We start from the raw sequence: 20,108 nt of genomic DNA, 5'->3' as shown, positions 1-20,108 counted from the left end.
CAGTTGCACATTTCCAATAACAGAAGCCGGTTTGTGTGAAGGCTTTTTCTGCATTAGCACCACACCCTATGTTAAACTTTCTACATGGAAAGCAAAATGCAGCATCAGCCACAACTGAATATTCCAGCCACTTTCTTCCATTAAACCAATTCTTGGTAAAGGTGCGTTTTTGGCCATTAATTATTCGGACAGGGTAGGACTGCAGGATAACCTGGGCTGGCCCCTCTGTCCCAAGATTGTCAGGCGCAGTGGCATTAAAAGGTGGAGCTGGAGGCGGCTGTTGAACCATTCTAGTGCTTATTGTGGAACAAGATGCTCTGGCCGCCGCCGGGACATCTTCTCTTGCTGGTGGAGTTAACTCGCTCTGAACTAAATCCCTCTGTGGAAGCTCGGCCTCCACAATATCTTTGCTGCTGCCAGAACTACCAGCCTTCTTGTTGGACAACTACTTTCGGATATCCATCCTGACCTAAACGTGTCTTCTCTTTCTTCCTTTCCTTCTCACTGCTCTACAATGTCTTTGCTTCTTTATTCCGGATTTACCCCTCTCATTCTGTTCTTTTCCTCTGATCTGTAACAGATAGTACATTATTAGATGGCTGCACTTTGGTTATAAGACTAACTTTGATTTCCTCAATTCATAAATTGACAGGCTCTGTAATTATACCATAACCTTTTCTCCTCCATCCCTTAATTCATCTTCCTATACAGATTGACTTACTTAATTACTATCTACACTAGTTACATTGCATTTTTTTTTTTTTTTTGGACTTTTTTACTAGTCACGTCAGGATTAAAGAAAAAGGAATCATTAATCATCATTAAATGGTTGATTTTTTATTTTCAGAATTGAATGTTCAAACCAAGGCCTAAAACCTGGCATTTCATAAGAAAGTAATATATAAACCAAATGTAATATTGGATAAAATACTACACCAAATGGACAGACACAGATTAAAAGCAAAGCCCCCTGGTTTGTCTCTAGAGTCAAACTGCCATGAGAAAAATCGGTACCACTTTACAATAAGACTACCCTTATAAAGGGTTTACGAATAGTTTGTAATTCATTTATTAATTAAGTTGTGAAAACTTTATAAATCATTAATAAGCTTTTATAAGATTTGAGATAAACAGGGCAACTGTGACCGGTTGCTAGCCAAATAGTGAGCCCACATTTATCTGTAGCCTACTGCTAAGCCGTACTATAAATGTTAGTAACTCATTAATAAATGGGAATGTGTTTTACACTTTACAATAAGGCTCCCTTTTGGCAGTTATAAATGTTAGTAACTCATAAATAAATCAAACATCAAGATGGAAGGGGTCTAAGGACAGAGGGTGTCGTATTGTCATACTGATATTCTGTACAAACTGTGAAGTCCACTGAGACAAATGTAACATTTGTGATATTGGGCTATATAAATAAACATTGATTGATTGATTGATTGAAGGGGGGGAATAAACTCACTGAACAACAGATACCAAGGATGCTGGCTGATGAAGAAGACGAAGTAAGCTAGCCAATATAAGGCTTAGTCATCTTGCCAAATAGTGAGCCTGTGTTGACGTATGAAAACTATGTTAGAACTGGTTTATAAATGGTTCTTAATCATTAATAAAGTGTTTACAACTTAATGAATAACCTAATTATTTATGAATCTTTTATAAGGGTAGTCTTATTGTAAAGTGGTACCGAAAAATCGAATCAATGTTCCACAATCCGTCACTAGATGTCACTCATTGTACCAATACGGTTTATATCATACACAGCATATTATTATTATTATTATTATAGTAAAAATCGAATCTAAACTAATGTAATATTGAATCCCACACTTGACGATTGAGAACATACATTTGTAACTTACCTCGTTTAAAGCTTTGTTGTAGTACTATGTCAATATTTATAATATATTTTGCGGGCAGGTAGCCTACATTGAATTACAAGTAGAAGAAGAAGAAGTAGAAGAAAAAGTAGTAGAAGAAGAAATACGCTAACGCTACAAACAGGCACAACTCTGTTACTCTGTTTTTACCATAGACTGGTTTTTACTGACATCTAACATTTTATTTCACCTTGCTTTATGTTTTTTAATGCACATTCAAAAACGGGAGCATTTTCCGGAGTTTCAACCGGGTACCGGCCACTGAAAACGGGGACTTTGCCCAGAAAACGGACGTTTTGGTCTGTGGACTGTGTTTACAGCTAAGCACACACGCTAACATGAATGAAGACTACAAGCTCACTTGGGGTTGAGGCTTTTTTACACGTTGCTTGACTGCCTGCCCACATATCTGATCCAAACATAGTAACGTATATTGGGGAAAATAATTATTTAAAGTTATTTAAAAATTGTCACATTTATCGTACTTTTTGATGGATGAATGATGCTCAAAGTGAGGGGGCAAAGAATACAACTGAGGGGGCAATGCCCCCTTTTGCCCCCTCGTGGCGCCGGGTCCGGAGACTGGTTCACCTCTATAGACCTAAAGGATGCATACTTCCACGTACCCATCATCCCACAACACTGGAAATTCCTGCGGTTTTCATTCCAGGGAATATCGTAGCAGTACAACCGTCTGCCGTTCGGTTATTCCCTGGCTCCTCGCACCTTTTCAAAGTGTGTAGAGACGGCATTGCAGCCGCTACACAGAGGAGGGATGAGAGTACTGTTTTACCTGGACGTCCTGCTTCTGATGGCTCACTCCAGGGAGGAAGTGGCTTTACAGACGGTACAGCTCATATCGCATCTGTCAAAGCTGGGTTTCATGATAAATTGGAAAAAGAGCTGTCCTCTTCCCTCCCAGAGTATTGTTTACCTGGGTGTGGAATTGAACTCAGCCCGCATGAGAGCGCGACACTCACGGCAGAGAGTGGAGACGCTGACAGCTCTCCTTCGACGCATCACACCCCGCAGCGTGGTGACAGCCCTCTCCGTGATGCGGCTGCTCGGCATGATGGCAGCCGACCACGGGGTGATTGCCCTGGGTCTCCTTCACATGAGAAGACTCCAGAGGTGGTTTATTCGCCTACGCATCGACCCCGTGCGACAGAGAAGGCGCATGGTGGTTATCCCTCTGTCCGTGGGTTCAGACTTAACCTATTGGAAAAGTCCCCACGTCCTGTCAGAGGGTGTGGCCCTGGGCAGAGTTACGTCACACATCTCGGTGTCCACAGACGCATCTCTCTCAGGGTGGGGAGGAACGTGCATGTCGAGGGCAGTGGGGGGACAGTGGCCGACTCAAATGTCCTTCCACATAAACGTGCTGGAATTGATCTCCGTACGGAGAGTAATTCAGCATTTTGCCTCGCTGCTGCAGAATCAACATGTATTGATCCGCACAGACAACAGAGCCGCGGCAGCCTACATCAATCGCCATGGCGGGGTACGCTCAGCGCAGCTTCTGAACACAGCCAGACGGCTGTTGATCTGGGCGCGCACACCTACTCTCCATCAGAGCACTGTATGTGCCCGGCGAGTTGAACAAAGGGGCAGACCTCATGTCCAGAGGAGGTCCTCGCCAGGAGGACTGGAGTCTACATCCCGAGCTGGTCGCCCAGGTTTGGAGCCGGTTCGGGAGGGCGGAGGCGGATCCGTTCGCCGCACGCGGGAATGCGCAATGCGCCCTCTGGTTCTCCCTGTCAGCGCAGGACCTCCCCCCCTGGGGGTGGAAACGTTCACACATCGTCCATGGCCCAGGGGACTGCTGTACGCCTTCCCCCCAGTCCCGCTGATTCCCCGGTTTCTGGACTGAGTGCAGGAGGAAGGGCTGTTAGTGATCCTGATTGCCCCGGAGCGCACGGGCGCTTCCTGGTTTCCTTGCCTACAGCGTACGCTGTCAGGCAGGCCGTGGGAAATTCCGTGGCGCAGGGACGCTCTCTCGCAGGTGGAGGGAGCGATTTACAGTCACCCAGTGATAGGCCAGCGCCTATGGGCATGGCCCCTGAACGGGAACAGTTAGAGAGGTTGGATCTCTCTCAAGATGTTGTATGCACCATTCAGGGAGCCAGAGCGACCTACACAGCCAAGCAGGCAGCGTTCCAGCGCTGGTGTGTAGAAAGAAGCCTGGACCCCACTACGTGCCCCCTGCCCCACGTGCTGTCATTCCTCCAGCTGTTGTTGGACAGGAATTTGGCTTTCAGCACAATCAAGGTATATGCGGCTGCCATATCATCTTGTCACGTGGGTTTCGGAGCCGGGACGTTGTTCAGTCACCCCCTGATGAAACGTTTTTTGCAAGGGTTACGAAGACTCAGACCGGTGTCACGCGCACTGGCGCCTCAGTGGGATCTGGCTTTGGTGTTACGAGCACTAAGCAAAGCCCCATTTGAACCGTTAAAGCAGGTTTCCCTTAAAATGTTATCAGCAAAAGTAGTACTGCTTTTGGCTCTAACATCAGCAAAAAGGGTGAGTGATTTATCCGCTCTCTCTGTGGCCCCGTCATGCCTCCGGATCCAAGGAGATGGCAGTTCGGCTGTGCTACGGCCTAACCCAGCCTTTATGCCAAAGGTCATCACAAGCTTCTTTTGGTCAAGAGTGATCACCCTGGATGGGTTTTTTCCGCCTCCTCATAGATCGGAGGAAGAAGCCACATCTCATCTCCTCTGTCCGGTGCGCGCGCTGTCCTGCTATGTGGCGCGCACGGCGGCCTGGCGCCGTTCTCAGCGCCTGTTCGTGCACTATAGAGAGAGCTCGATCGGGCAACCTCTGTCTGCACAACGACTGTCACACTGGCTGTGTGAGGCTGTGTCACAGGCATATGTCTCCTCTGGGGTGGAGCCCCCGGAGAACATCAAGGCGCACTCCACCAGAGGAATTTCCTCCTCCACGGCTTTGCACGGAGGAATGTCAGTGGAAGATATTTGCACTGCTTCATCTTTGTCTTCCCCCTGTTCATTTATTCATTTTTATTTGAGGGATGTCTCCCATTCCTCTCTGACAAACCCTGTACTGGGTGTCCTGTCGGGGTGAGTGACGTCAGGGAGCCAGCTGTGCACCTCTCTCCTGCCTTTTGGCACGCGGAGAGCGGCCCATTTCCCCTCTTATAGGAGGGATGTTCCTTTTTCCTCTAACACACTTTGTACGGAGTGCCTGGTCAGAGTGAGTGACGTCAGGGATCCAGCTGTGCGCTCTCCTGCCTGTCTGCACGCAGAGAGCTGCTGTTCCCCCACTACGATCGCAGGACGAGGTGGGACTTTCGTCTCTACTTTCTCACAGCGGCCGGTATGTATTGTTCCCAGCCTTCACCCCGTCGGGAAGATAGGCATGTTTTGCTATGTTCCAGGTACGGTGATGAGCCATTACGCATGGCACATCAGGCAGGGGGGTGTTATTGAGCAGGTGTGTCTGTGCTTTTAGTGCCGGGCGGACCCAGTGGGGCGCAGACTACATCATGCTTCGCCCTTAACCCAATAGCGAAAGCCTTAGAGGGCGAAACCATATACGAAATAGAACTGAGGCTACCTACTGTAACCCCAGCTTCTGTGAGTAAATGGCGCAGCCCTCTAAGTGCGGGGCCCCACTCGCTCTATGAATAGCTGAAGAAAAGTTATGTTGTATGGGAGCAGATTGCCGGGCCACCTTCCTATTTATACCGGAAGGAGGCCCGAGGGTGGGGCCAACCTTGCGGGTGGGCATGGACTACAAGTGTTTCAGTGCTGCGCGGGGGCGCTGGGGGATTACCCAATAGCGATAGCCTTAGAGGGCTGCGCAATTTACTCATAGAAGCTGGGGTTACAGTAGGTAACCTCAAGTCTCGCTTGTCTCAAACAAGCCTAGTCTCTTTAATCAACTCCTCACAGCTCTGGTCAGAAACTGGACAAAAGTTAAACATGTACAAACCACAGACTGTCTGTGTCATGGCGAATACAGTCGCTGCTTTAATACTGTCTTTAGGACGTTGTTGTAAGTGTGGACGGAGCAGCTACAGGTTAGTTTAGCAGCCTGATTGATCCATTCAGAAAACACACATTTTAAAAGGTTTTTCGCCTGCCGTCTGTCTGCAGACTTGTCAAAGCATTAATTCATGTTTTTTACTAACCGGTATCAGTATGTAGTTACTTCGGCATCATTTTGAAACGTGTATTACAATTAAATCACTGTAAAATAGGTTAATTTTTTTTTCGTAGTTTCCACCACAGTATTTACATGGAAATAAGCCCCGCCCCCTCTCCAGCGTGTCCTGTTTGAATGACAGGAGTAAACACAGCTGACAGCCGCGGTGAAACTCCAGGGTGAGATTCGCATTGCGTCCGTTGTGAACTGTTAAATATGTTCGTTATTCTCGCGACCAGGACAGAAGCTTTAAAATGAGACTAAATGGAGTCTCTGAGAAGATCCAAATGGGATACTTTAATTAAAAAAGGCGCGGTCGCGTTACAGACAGAATATTGTTCTGGCAGAAAACAGCTGTGATCCGGCTCTCATGAGCAAGAGAAGAGGGCGAACACTTCGTCCGGTGCTGTTATATATATTCTCTGCTGGCTCCTCCCCGCCAGCCGGCTCGCCTCGTCTCTAATGTCCTATGTTGCATTTAAACAGAGGATTGGTACTTTTCACATTCAATATATGCTTAACACGCCTTTTCTCCTCATATTCTCTTTCATCACTTTTCATGTAACACATTCTAAACGCTGTAATCAATACTCTAAAAAATACAGAAAATACTTCACGGCTGGTTTGGTTTCCGGTCAATCCGGATGTTATCACATGCTGGCTCACGTCTGTAAACAATAGGCTTGTTTGAGACGCGTTGCGGCTCGCCTCGAAAGTAGACGAGAATAGCCGATCGCAGCCGGGGGAGGTCTCAAAAAGCTCACCTGAAGTTGGACAGCTCCGAGGAGTCTTCGTCTTCGTCTTCGTCTTCGTCTTCTTCTTCTTCTTCTTCTTCTCCTCTCGGTTTTTTGGCGGATCGCAAACAACTTTAAGGTGCAGTCGGCTTGACTCGGTTTGCATTTATAAAGAATGCACACATGTGTTTAATTGTTAATGTCAGATATGTACTAAGTAAATACATTTGTTCCTGCTCAAGATTAGATTCAACTCTATTGTTATTGCACAGATTACAGGTACTGAGACAACGAAATGCAGTTTAGCTTCCAACCAGGAGTGCAACAAGCAGTAAAGTGAAAAGTAATGTACACAATCTACAGAATAAAAGATAGAATGAAGTGAATGATGAATAAACAGTGAGGGGTATGAATACACTAGATATATACAGCAGCCTGTGAGCAGTATGAACAGTGTGTATGAATATGCTAAGATATATAAAGTATAAAAATGGTAAGCAGTGCAAGTATAACATATATAGATATTAATTTCATGATGATAAACATTGTGGAACAATGATGAAAAATGTGAATGGAAGTGGCGACGTAAAACTGACACAAAACAACAACTTTTGCCGAGACAATTGGAGCGTTTCATCAGCAGCACGGGGTAAAAACCACCAATGAGCGCTCAGCTCGAGATACCAGCGAGTCGTTTCCCATCAAGCATTTCGCCTCCGCAGCCCGTGGAGAGGAACTGCGCCGCCTCGCCACGCCTCGCTCTCAAGGCTGCGGGCGTCTTTGTCCCGCGAGATTTCAACGTCTCATGTAAGCGAGCCTCCAGAGCAAGTCGGACAAAATGAATAACCATCATGCAACGCACGAGCAAGACGATCGAAATTGCGCAGGTCTGCGTAGGTCTCGCTTGTCTCAAACAAGCCTACTAACTTTATTCAAATAAACTGTACTTCTGTTTAATATTCGGCAATAATAATATCTCTACGTCTATAGTTGTAGTGTTAAAATCAGTATGTTCCGGCGTACATCACTCCATGTCATTTCGCTACTAAATTCACCTCTATAAGAAATGGTAAATTAGCTACATGCTAACTGCTAACCGGAGATGAAAGATTTTCAGAATAAAGCTTAACAGCTGGTGGTGTACAAGAATTTCTGGTTTTTCAGTATAAAACAGCATTTAAACTGATGGCATGTTTAAACTACATTTCTCCATTAAAACATTGATTTTAATTTCTAACAGTCCCTCCTTACACACCTAAAAGGTGTGTATAATACTGAAATCAATGAGTTCTTCATCTGAACTTTGCATAGTACATATCTCATATTACAAACATACAATCAAAATGGAATGGTTCGAAAGCCTTAACTTTACAAAAATACAAGATAAATTCTTGTCTGTGCTCAAACATAAAAGTTTTCCCTTGTGCATAACTTCTAGTGTTTACATTCAATATCATTCTTCAAAATAGCAGCAATGGCTTGGTATCAGAACATTTCTTCCTCCCTCCTTTCACAGAAACCGTTCCCATACCACGCTCAGTGTTAAGGCACTTGTTTTTAAAAAGTGAAAAGAAACAAACCATTTTAGAATAGCAATGATTTATGCAACATGAAATCTACCATATTAGAATAGTATAAAATAATAAAGTCAAATAAAATGGACTATCTTAGAATAGTGTAAAATTAATTGGAAAAATAAAAATATACTACCTCGGAATAGTATGAAGTAAATTGAAATGGATTCACTCCATTTTAGCATTTTAATTTTGCTCAATTCTTCATATGATTTCATCATTTAAAGAATCACATCGGCTGGACATTCATTGAACAATCTCATCTCTGAACATCCATATCATTCTACATCATTCAAACTAACTCATCATTTTCCTCAACATCTGTATACGGGGTTGGGTTGTCTAGTTCTGCTAGCATTTGTAACTTTCTCCTCATGAGAAATGTACCCTCCCTCCTTTAATAGCATTTAAGGTATGAAAGTAATATGTTCTCTAGAAGGGGCCGTTGTGCGTTCTACTCTGGGGTACGGCATTCTAGACAGTCATTTCTGGGAGAAGATTTTGGTCAGTTACAACAGTTGTAGAATTTGATCACTTAAAAGTTCCTACTAAGTACCTTTGGGTGGTCTGTTCTAATGCAGTGATAAAGTCCCTGAAATGGTGTGAAATCCGATGGAATATCAATAACGCATTATACTAATTTATTTTCAATTCTGGTCTGCTTAAATAGCGATGCTAACCCCTTTAATATTGTGTGGAACCTTGGGTGCCCTAGCATGTGATAATTACTCCCTCCTTTAACAAGGACTTTAAAAACAGAAGTCATTTCATTTAATGGTTTGTAGTTCAATTCAGGAATTTACACTTATGGCAGGTATGTTTCTCCTTTAAATAACTTCTCTAAATGTCAGGTCATCTGGTGTATGGATGACCATTAGGAGGTGGTGGCGCTTGTCTTTTAAAACTCATACTCTGGTGCCGTGCGCTCCCTCTGAAGCTGCAAGTAAGATATAAAACATCTGCAGGGTGGGTCGAGCGACCCCTTCTCCCTGACCGATATTTGTTGTAAAAAATATGCACCATCAATCCAAGGCCCCGCATTACTCCCAATTATATTAATTTGTATTAAAATTTGCTATTGCTCTTTGCCCAGTGTCTTTTTAAACTCTACATCTTGGACGACAAACAAATGTTATTTCCAACTTGGTTATCCTGAGGTAATAACCATGCTTCAATGATGAAATCAATACTCTAGTGAGGTAATAACCATGCTACAATGGTGAAATCAATACTCTAGTGAGGTAATAACCAATTTTACAATGGTGAAATCAGTACTCTAGATTGGAATACTATCTTTGGCTTGGTACTAGCTCTACCTTTAACATTTTCCATACAAATAAAGATTTGTCTACTTTTATAGAGTGGTTACTAAAACCATCCCTTTAAACTGTAGGTCTATACTATAACAAATTAAATCCCCAAATTCACACATGAATAAAAAACTCTTAAAGAATAATTTGTTCATATGATGAAAAGATTGAATAATATGTTCTACCCTCAGTGTGTTTTTTATGGTTATTTAATAGTTTGCTCTTTCTTTCTTTATAAATTCACCAATTGATTAATTCATGGCTAATAAATATTTTTCTTTACGTATCTCTCGTTGGTGAATAAGTGTGTTTATGTGTAAACTCACTCACTCCCGTTTTCCTTCTCTCCCCCTCTGGTTGTCAAGCCACAACCCCCTCACGTTCTGCTGGACCATGCCAACTCCTCCATCCTGTCTTCTCCTCCGTCCACCTTCTCCTCAGTCCATCCGCTCTTGGATCCTTCCGCTGTAACTCTTTTCAGTGTCCCATCTGCTTTGCATTTCATCTCCTCCTTTACAGTCTCTAATTTGTTGCATGGAGGGCGTATTCTGCTCTCATGTCCCACACTCTTCTCTTGTGCCTAATCCCGTGGCTCAGCTTGGAACTTCATATCCTGTGGGGGACCGATGAGAGTGTGCCTTTTTATGTCACCTGGTTTTGGTTCTTGGTGCCTCAGGTGGAGATAGTTCTGGATGCAGTGTTGGAGTTGTTGGTTCAGCTCTGGTTCTCTGTCTGTTCGATGGAGGAGGAGGAGTCTTCCGTGGTGAAGTCTTTTGTCTGCTTGGACGATGGGGTCGTAGCGGTCTGACAGGCGGAGAGAGAGAGAGAGAGAGAGAGAGAGAGAGAGAGAGAGAGAGAGAGAGAGAGAGAGAGAGAGATCTCGGGACGCATTTCCTATAGTTAATTCTAACACACTGAGGTACAATAAATCCAATCTTTCCCACTCTATTTTACTATCTTTCTTAGATGTTAAATGTCATCTAAGCCCAGTTAATGTCTTCTAATAATTGTACCATATCCCTAAACATTGTTTTCACCCACTGTAACATGTCCACTCCAATTAACTCTTTCAGGAAACCATTTTCTTCTATACATTTAAATCAAGCACCACATGCTTCACACACTATAAAAGAACGTCCCCATATTTCTCCATCCCAATTCAATCCCACTGTTATTTAGAACCTTAGTAACTTTTGCGACTGGACATATCTGCAATGTCGCCACTATCTGCTGGGAAATTTTGTTCATAGAGTGTGTACGTACAAAGCTGTACTTGTGGGTTAGTAGCCTGTTTCAACTGTAATCATTTTCAATAATTTTGCTCAGGTCACCGGTCGGTTGTTCATAAACTTAACAGGGGGTGTTTCTGGTACAGACTAAAACATGGATCCAGTGTATTTAGAGATTGCCCTAATCTGTTAATCCCCATCACTTACATATCCCGATCACTTAAACCCATCTCATCATTTGATACAGGAACTGCATATAGGGGGGTGAATCATCTTGATTATAACCGCCTCACCTTTGGGAACGAGTATTTCTAGCTCCTCCTTTTCTTGCTCAGCTGCTCTTTTGGCTCTGGGGATAAGTGAAAGTCTCTGAAACACAGCTGCAGTTTTGTTAGTGATGTGGGCATTCTCTATGAGTGAACTAATGGTTCCATGTTTTACTTGATATTGTACTCCCCTTCCAACCAGAAAGGTGCCAAGTGTAATGAGCACAATCGACAATGCTATTCTAACTCTTATCCCTAGGGGACCCCACAATTGGTTTGGATTTGTTCTCGTCATCATCTCTATTTTATCCCTGGTTGTGTCCGTTACAGAATTTAAATAATGAGTACAAAAATAACATATACAAAAAATTGGACTCTTTTTCAGATGTAAAACAAAAAATAGGTTTTCACATTAATGTACAATCTATAAAAATCTATAGACAATTTGTCTTTTGAGCTGTTTCTATCTTTATCTTATTTCTATTTATTGTTTTGTTCCAGCTCTGCCAAATCAGTCCTAACTCCCAATAATGTTCTGGAAGTTGCCAGTGAAGGGTGACAATGTGTGAGGTGGTGTCAATTTACTCCTTCTTCTTTACCTTTAAACCGGAGCGCGTGTGAAGTTTGTTACAACTTCTCACACTTCCGTCCACCATGGATCAGCTCACTGTCTTTTGTGAACTTTCACCCTCACCCAATCACCTGACCGAACAAGAGTCTCTTCTGGTGTCTCGTCTGGTATCTCTGTAGTTTTCCTAGCCTGTGTAGACAAAACTTGCATAATATTACTCAGAGTTCTGACATATTCATCCACTTCTATTTGTCTAATATCTAAAACTGGACCACTCCCTCCTTGGAGAAGGCCCAAGCTTCGGCATACAGTACCTCTTGTTGTTATGAGACCTATTGTTAACTACATGTTATTATTTATTAACTATGTCACTGAAATCAACATATCTGTATAATCATGACACTCCCTCCTTTGAGCATAAAATGCTCAATTAATATTGCAATGATTACCCTATTATGAACAGGACATGTAAAACACATAACGTTGGATTAAATAAATTCTAACTTCTCCGTGTACCCACAAGACGTACAAAAATATCGTAAGATGTATGGCTTCCTGATGGCATAAATGCATATTCACAGAAAATTTGCCATTAGCACTTCTAATAGTTTACTTGTTTCAATAATGGCTTTTGTCATGGTATTATGCATTTGTTGCTACGAAAAACAATACCCCTGATGTCGCTAATGCGTCTCAATAATTCTAGGATTAGAGGATTGGTTGACACTGTTGAACTAACATATGATAAAATAATATTTCTCCGAACTGGAGGGAAAATATGAACTATTCTCACAGAGGATGACCTGCATGAAGGGCTGGTGCCCCTCACTCAAATGAGATATTGCCTTACGCACTACACTATAAATCAGTAAAGTTACTCAAGAATAAATAAATAAAGACTGATTCTTGAAACTGTTGTAAAAACCCTACAACTTCTTCCTCCAAGCTCTCAATCAGTGTTATGTTATTTAATCTGCAGCTCATGTCTTAAAACAGATACTTCAGACCGATTATAAAATTGTGATTATGAGAAATATGTAATCTGACTCCATGAATAACATGATTGTTTGATTAAAAACTACACTTCTATTAACAATAAATGAAGTTCCCCTTTAAACACAGCCCCGGTCTTCTGACGGGGTCTATCTATGTACTGGCTGGTACATTTTGTGCCAGTCTCTGTCGCTCTGTCACTGTTCTCCCGCTAACAGTCACTCTCTAGTTCTGCTGGGTTCTTGTTGACTTCTTCATTGGTTTGAGACAAGCAACCCTATCGGACACCTCCCTTTGTAGCCAGACTTCACTACAGCAGAATCGAATTTCTGTTTTTAGGTCTCAACAGCTCCACGTCAGGTGTATCGCCGCTCCTTGAACTGCAGTAGGCTTAAACAGGAGGACTTGGTAAGGTTCCTCCGTCTTGGGCGAGTACCAGGTTTCCGTCTTCATATTTTGGGCAGAAACCCCTAGTCTTGACCTCACTCGCTGTGTGGACACAATAGTTTTCTGTGTGGGGAAACAACATCACTCGTAATCTCTATCCTTCTCACAATTACAAAGATAGTCTGCTAAATGTTCTACTATGTTTTAATCTTCCTCTCCTAATCTGTGGATGCTTTATGTGTAAATGTAATATGCTACTCTCGATTTTTTAAATAACATTAACCCTCTCCCTCCTGTGGTGCCTTATGGCTCAATGTAACTGGTTTTCTAAATACCCTTGTGCTGAAGATGCATCTCCTGGTGGTCTGGCCCACTGAGCTTCCTCATTGTTGTGGTTGATGCCAGGCTGTCAGAGGTATTTACATTACATTGCATTTTTTTTTTTTTTTTTTATGTGGTTCATGTTTGGCAACCCCTCCTCCTCTTGCTTGTCCTTGGAATCCACCTCCACTGTGTCCTCTCCTGGGGTAATTGTGTGGAGGGCCGTCGTTTGGTGCAGTGTTCTGCGGACACTCTCTGGACCAATGTGTCAGCCGACCACGTTTGTAGCAGCCTTCATCTGGGAAACCTTGTCCTGTTGATCGATCACCCCCTGGGAAATGTCCTCTTCCTCTGCCACTTTGTCTTCCTCAGAAACCTCCTCCCCCTCTTCGTTGATTCTGCACCTGAATCTCTGGCGCTACCTGAGTTTGAACGGTTTGAGGTGTCTGCCCTGCCTTCTCTGGAAGTTTCCCTTCCCTTCTCCTTGTCTTGTTCTTATTAGCTTCGGTGTCTTTCTCAGCTACCTGTATCTTCAAAAGTCTCAGTTGTAGTGCTTCCATTTCTGTGTTTTGTGTTTGTCTTTCAAGTATTTCTTCCAATCGTATGTTCTCTCCCATCAGGTGTTTTGATTTACTGGTTAGCATTCTTACTTCATACTCCAATTCTTTGAGATGGTTGTCCGTGGAGACTCCATTCAACTGCAAGACTTCTCCTATAAAACCAACATTCGGGGACGGAGGAGGTACTTTGGTCAGGCTTAGATACAACTTCGGAGTTTGGATAACTGGAGCCTCTTTGTTTTTTTCTGCTATGTCTTCCCTCACTGCCAGGTCTGCTACTTGAAACACATGTATGCTGTCTGCCAATAGGCTGGCATATTCCAGGTGGAGTATCAGACTTGTAACTCTTATAAATCTTTCTTCAGCTTCCCTCCATATAGTTAGCTGTTGTCGGCATTGTTCGTGCTCATCGTCGAGTACTGCTCTTCTATGGGCTTTTTTTGGTCCAGGCTGATCATCAGCTGGATACAGTCCTCTCGTTTGCCATTGTTCCAACAGTTTCTCCATGTGGTTCCATGTCTTTTGTCTAAGATTTGGAGCTGTTATAGCATCTGATCTGATTTTTATCCTTCCCTTGATATCTGCTGTTGAGCCTGGCTCTGCGTCTAGTCTCAACTTAGTTTTTTTTGGTGACTTGTTCTCTAATTATTTATTAACTTATCAAAGATGAAGCACTAATCTTCTAACTAGCACCTTCGTTGCTGTTCGTCCGAACTTTAAATCTGTTCTTTTTTTTTTTTTTTTAGTTGCTTAAGGTTTTATAAAAAAAAAAAAATGTAAGTTATAGATTTTTTTTTTTTTAAGTTTTAGGTAAAATATTAATAAAGTTAATTAATATATAACAATTATGGAAATTTAAAATATGAAATAAAAATTGTACCGTGTATGGTTTTGACTTTGAAATATGAAAATTGGTTCAAATCTAAATCTCCTGTGTACAGTGCATACCGAAGTGTATGAAATTATGCTAATGTCACTACTTTGGTTAACCTCAATAAATTGGTGTTTGAAAAAGTATTATGTAAAGTTTCTTATCTTATAATTAGAAACCACTTGCAATTCTATCTTGGCGATCAAGCATGTGTTTATTTATAACACTTCAAATTATATTTCAAAATGTTATGGTGTTTCTTCTATTTGTGTAATAATTCTGTTCTACCACCAGAGTGCGCTATTTTAATTTCCAGATTAATCCACTAGGGAATAGCTGTTGCAAAACTGACTTGTTTTTAACAAGGAGAAACTTATTTTCCTTAAAATTATCTTAAAAATGGGAAGAACATTACACTATGGTTAGACAACACAGGATATAACCGCCAAAACACACTTGCAAACAAGAATATTCACAAAACTGCCAATACACACTTTTAACAGCAGAAGTACTTCCAATAGTTCTAACTCTGACAAGAAGTATGATGTTCTTTACAAGATGGAATACCTAGCCTCAGTGTGTTAAAGCAAACAGAGTACTTCAATTAGCATTTCATGAAATGGCGACTGCCCTGTGGTTCACTGTGAACATGAGGCAAAGACAAGATGGCAACTGGTTTTCCAACCTTTGACCTGAAGAACAAAGGGATTTGAAAAAACACCTCGTGGCTCTCACAGTGGAGTTGAAGTAATGGCGGGGTGATATTTTGTCTAGTAAATTCAACACACAACACTGTAGTTTAAAATAACATTTCTATTTAGTTTACAATGATAAATGGGCCTCATACACTTACGTCATAGCCCTCTACCCATGTACGTAATTGTTTTGACTTTAAGAGCCAGTATGGTTATCTCTTCTGTTTAAACACGCTATTATGGGACAAAATGGGACGCTATCCAAACACTACCAGAAGAATATCGTCTATCTAGCGCACGAATGTCGCACTTCTTGTCATAATCCACATGCAATGTCTTTTTGAAAACAGAAAAAAGTAACCACTGAAAGCTTCAAACTCCTCAGGCCTTTTCCTCGAAAAAGGACTTTTTTAAAACAGCCTCACACTGTTGTTAACACAAACACTCACTCCAATAGCCTTAGCTTCCAACTTTGGCTGTGTCTTTGCCTCAAGCAGTCCCAACTGCTTAATGGCCTAAAACCATTCACGTTAACTTAAAACGTAACAAGAGACACATATTGAAGTGATTGGCCTCTAGCCGACATGTAATAACAGACAAAGAAAATGGCATGCAGGGTTAAACGTAAGGGGGAAAAAAATGAACTCACCCTGCCTGTGACAAAGCAACGCCACCGAGGATACCAATGTTTATCAATTTAGGCTTGTTTTAACTTTAATTTAGGCAGTCTTTCTCAGGAGTCCAATTTACCAGACAGACACACACTCCTATTGTTCACTATGTAATCTATTGAAGATTTTGAATAAACAGGTACTTCTTTACCTTTCTGTATGGGCCCGAGTGTATGTCTGCCAGCATTGTTCAAGCTCCTTTGAAAACTGCAACTGCTCTCCCGGTGGAACGAGATCACGTCGGGGTCACCAATTGTTAAATATGTTCGTTATTCTCGCGACCATGAGAGAAGCTTTAAAATGAGACTAAATGGAGTCTCTGAGAAGATTCAAAAGGGATACTTTAATTAAAAAAGGTGTGGTAGTGTTACAGACAGAATATTGTTCTGGCAGAAAACAGCTGTGAGCCGGCTCTCACAAGCAAGAGAAGAGGGCGAACCCCTCGTCCAGTGCTGTTATATATATCCTCTGCTGGCTCCTCCCCGCCAGCCGGCTCGCCTCGTCTCTAATGTCCTATGTTGCATTTAAACAGAGGATTGGTACTTTTCACATTCAATATATGCTTAACACGCCTTTTCTCCTCATATTCTCTTTCATCACTTTTCATGTAACACATTCTAAATGCTGTAATCGATACTCTAAAAAATACAGAAAATACTTCACGGCTGGTTTGGTTTCCGGTCATTCCGGATATTATCACATGCTGGCTCACGTCTGTAAACACTAACTTTATTCAAATAAACTGTACTTCCGTTATTATTAATAATATTCGGCAATAATAATATCTCTACGTCTATAGTTGTAGTGTTAAAATCAGTATGTTCCGGCGTACATCACTCCATGTCATTTCGCTACTAAATTCACCTCTATAAGAAATTGTAAATTAGCTACATGCTAACTGCTAACCGGAGATGAAAGATTTTCAGAATAAAGCTTAACAGCTGGTTGTGTGCAAGAATTTCTGGTTTTTCAGTGTAAAACAGCATTTAAACTGATGGCATGTTTAAACTACATTACACCATTAAAACATTGGTTTTAATTTCTAACAGAACGCAGCATAATGCAGTTCAGAAAACACTGTTCTGTCGCTTTTAAAGCAACTTCGAAATTTTAACAGTATCAGGGGCACACAGGTCATGGTGGCCGTAGGACGTACAATTATTTGTGGGGCATAACGGCCAGACCGAGGGGCCATGGCCGCCGTGAAAATCCTACCCTGCCTGTCGTACAGGTCAGGTTTTTTGGACTGGATAAGAAAGTTGATCGCGAGTGAGAGGACAACACACACATGCGCTCTGATACAAGATGGCGAGCCAGACCCACGGAGTGCTTTGGTCTTCGCGCCAGTGAGAGGACTTGCTGGTTTATCAAGAGACAATAGGTGAACTCACTGCCAGAGTGGTAGGAGTATTGAATACATTATAAGGTTGGAACTGGATTTAAGTTGTACCTGGATTTAAAGAGAAACTATATATTGTACTCTAGGTTTTCATTTGATTTCATTGATGGTACAATTGTGTTTTTTTCATTGAATTGATGAATGATATATTTTACCTGTGAAAAGACAAAAAAGAAAAAGAGTTAACTCAGGATATTGAAGAGATTAAAATAGGAAAAACCTATAAATAATACTTAGTAGACCGGTCTAAAATAAAATAGGCTATTTTATTTGGTTCATCCTGTATGGATACCATTTACTAAGTCACAGAAATCAGAAAACAAGGGAAAGGTGAAATACCTACCTCTGATTATATTGCAGAAAATATTCACTGTCTATGTTTAATGTTTTGTCTATTTGAATATTTCGTCAGTAAATTGCTGGCTGTTCTATTCAAACCACCTGGTCTCTGGTCTAATTACTTACCTGTCTATCCACTCTAGTAGAACCCAGAATCCTTCTAGTCAGATAGCATAGCCCAAGATAAGAAGTGTTACATAAACAAACATTTAAAGAGTTACAATTCTGATAAATGTAGAATTTCTTTGAAAGAATTGCAATGATATAGGTTGGAAATAAGGAGTAATAGTATATAGAAAGCTTATATTCTTGCAATGCTATAATGCATTTTTCAAAACTATAGACCTTTAAAAAGTCACGAGACATAGTCCATCTACATTGGCACAACCAACCCCCAAACCAAAAAGGTGTTTGAATGCGTACATTCCATTCCACATTAACAGGTTTACAATTATTGACGCAAATAATCGAGATTATGATTTTTGCCATAATCGAGCAGCCCTACTCCAAATTCCACCCCTTTCATGTGAACGCGCACCTAACTAGATAGGACAAGGCTGGCTTGAGCGATCCACTTAATAACCCGCGTCGTAAGACCGCTTAGCGAGAGCGCGTATGTTTTGGATTAGGCCAACCGGCTAACTCAAACATATCCAGGTTAGGTTGAACCAGCTTCGTAGTACAGGCCTCTGGAGTCAGTGGGACATCATCTGGGCTGGTTTAGGGGAAGAAGGAGAATATAAACTGTTATAATCACAGCTATTAAGATTAGAACACTAATATTGTTTAGAATCATTCTATACAACATGCTTTTGTTCATTTAAAAAACATATTGTTTTATTAGCACAGAAAGATTAAGACTTATTTTGAATATTAAATAATATGATTAAATCAGCTATATCATTTACTTGTTAACTTACTAATGTAACATTACTGAGGGCTTAAAGGCCCTGTGAAGTGTGCACCTGTGCATGATCTGTTATGCTAATACGTATAGTAATGACCAAAATTGTCCATTGGAACCCATATCAAAAAATGTTGGAATAGCAACAAATTTGACGAGTTTTGAATTTTCCGGGGAAATCTGCAGTCGACCTTCGCCTTCGTGGGCGTGGCTTGCAATCTACTGCGTGACGTCACGAGATGGACGCCGCCGCACTGTTTACATTCACCACCGTTCGTTTTTTCTCTTTTTCAAAGTCGAATTTCTCAACGTTTTTGAGCTAGTATTTTCCTGGAAAGTGTGTCGGAGTCGACTGGAAGTGATTGCCAATCGAGAAAACCTGACAATGGAGGCGACAGTGAAGAAAGAGGGATGAAAAACACAGGGGAAACGATGCATTGCCGCTGGCTGTAGTAATGTCAAGTCTGCCGAAGTGGCGATGTTTCTGTTCCCAAAAGATGAAGGTGAGCCTGGCTGGTGTCATTGTTTCGTAGATTATTTGATTGATCATGATAAATAAAGGCCAGTGGTCGATTCGAGAGAGAGAGAAAGAGAGACTGACAGAGTTACAGGGTTGTTGTTAGCATCTGGTGCTAGCTCGTAGCTAACGGAGATTAGCTGTTTCAACAATAAGGAGAGGGAGAGTGCTCTCCTGTGGGACTGAGAGAGATAACGTCAGCTCAGGGAGGTAAACTGTAGCCTAAGTTATCTCAGTGGGTTTGGTCATCTATGTAAACAAATATTTTCATCTATGTAATATTAGTTGTATAAAATAGGTTAAGAAATCCTTCCAATGTTTTTTGATTATTGAAATATATGTTTCATATGAGTGTTGAGAGCTGTATCCATAAATCTCTTAATGTTGCCCTCAAAGTGCACCAGATTGATCACTTTCCTCATCTATCCTGTCCGAAAAGCTGTCCAAATCAATCATTTCTCTCACACTAGTATCACTTTCCAGAGTCTCCGCCATGTTTACAATCGCAACTGGGTACATCTTGTGACGTCACAGCCACTATCGTCTGCAACTTCCGTTAGGCTCAGACGGCAAAATTAATAATTCATTAATTCATTAATTATGAATTATTAAAAATTATTTTAGCCATGAACAGGCACAATGATATGTAAGGAATGAAACTGCCATTTCATTTTGGTGCAAAAACATGCACTTCACTGGGCCTTTAAGGAA

The 20,108-nt window shown here is 41.7% G+C and overlaps 1 long non-coding RNA gene across 1 annotated transcript in view; it reads left to right on the top strand.

The window, feature by feature from the left end:
- The first annotated feature begins 15,007 nt into the window (after positions 1-15,007).
- Positions 15,008-20,108, top strand: part of LOC307043978 — a 6,398-nt gene continuing 1,297 nt past the window's right edge. The window contains exon 1 of the long non-coding RNA XR_013809493.1: positions 15,008-19,383. This is a non-coding gene — a long non-coding RNA (uncharacterized lncRNA). The remainder of the gene's footprint in view (positions 19,384-20,108) is intronic.

The sequence above is a fragment of the Notothenia rossii genome, assembly GCF_949606895.1.
Source record: "Notothenia rossii genome assembly, chromosome: 6".
In the NCBI taxonomy this organism is placed as follows: domain Eukaryota; kingdom Metazoa; phylum Chordata; class Actinopteri; order Perciformes; family Nototheniidae; genus Notothenia; species Notothenia rossii.
Note: the sequence above shows the minus strand (reverse complement) of the source record. Positions and strands in the feature narration are given on the sequence as shown.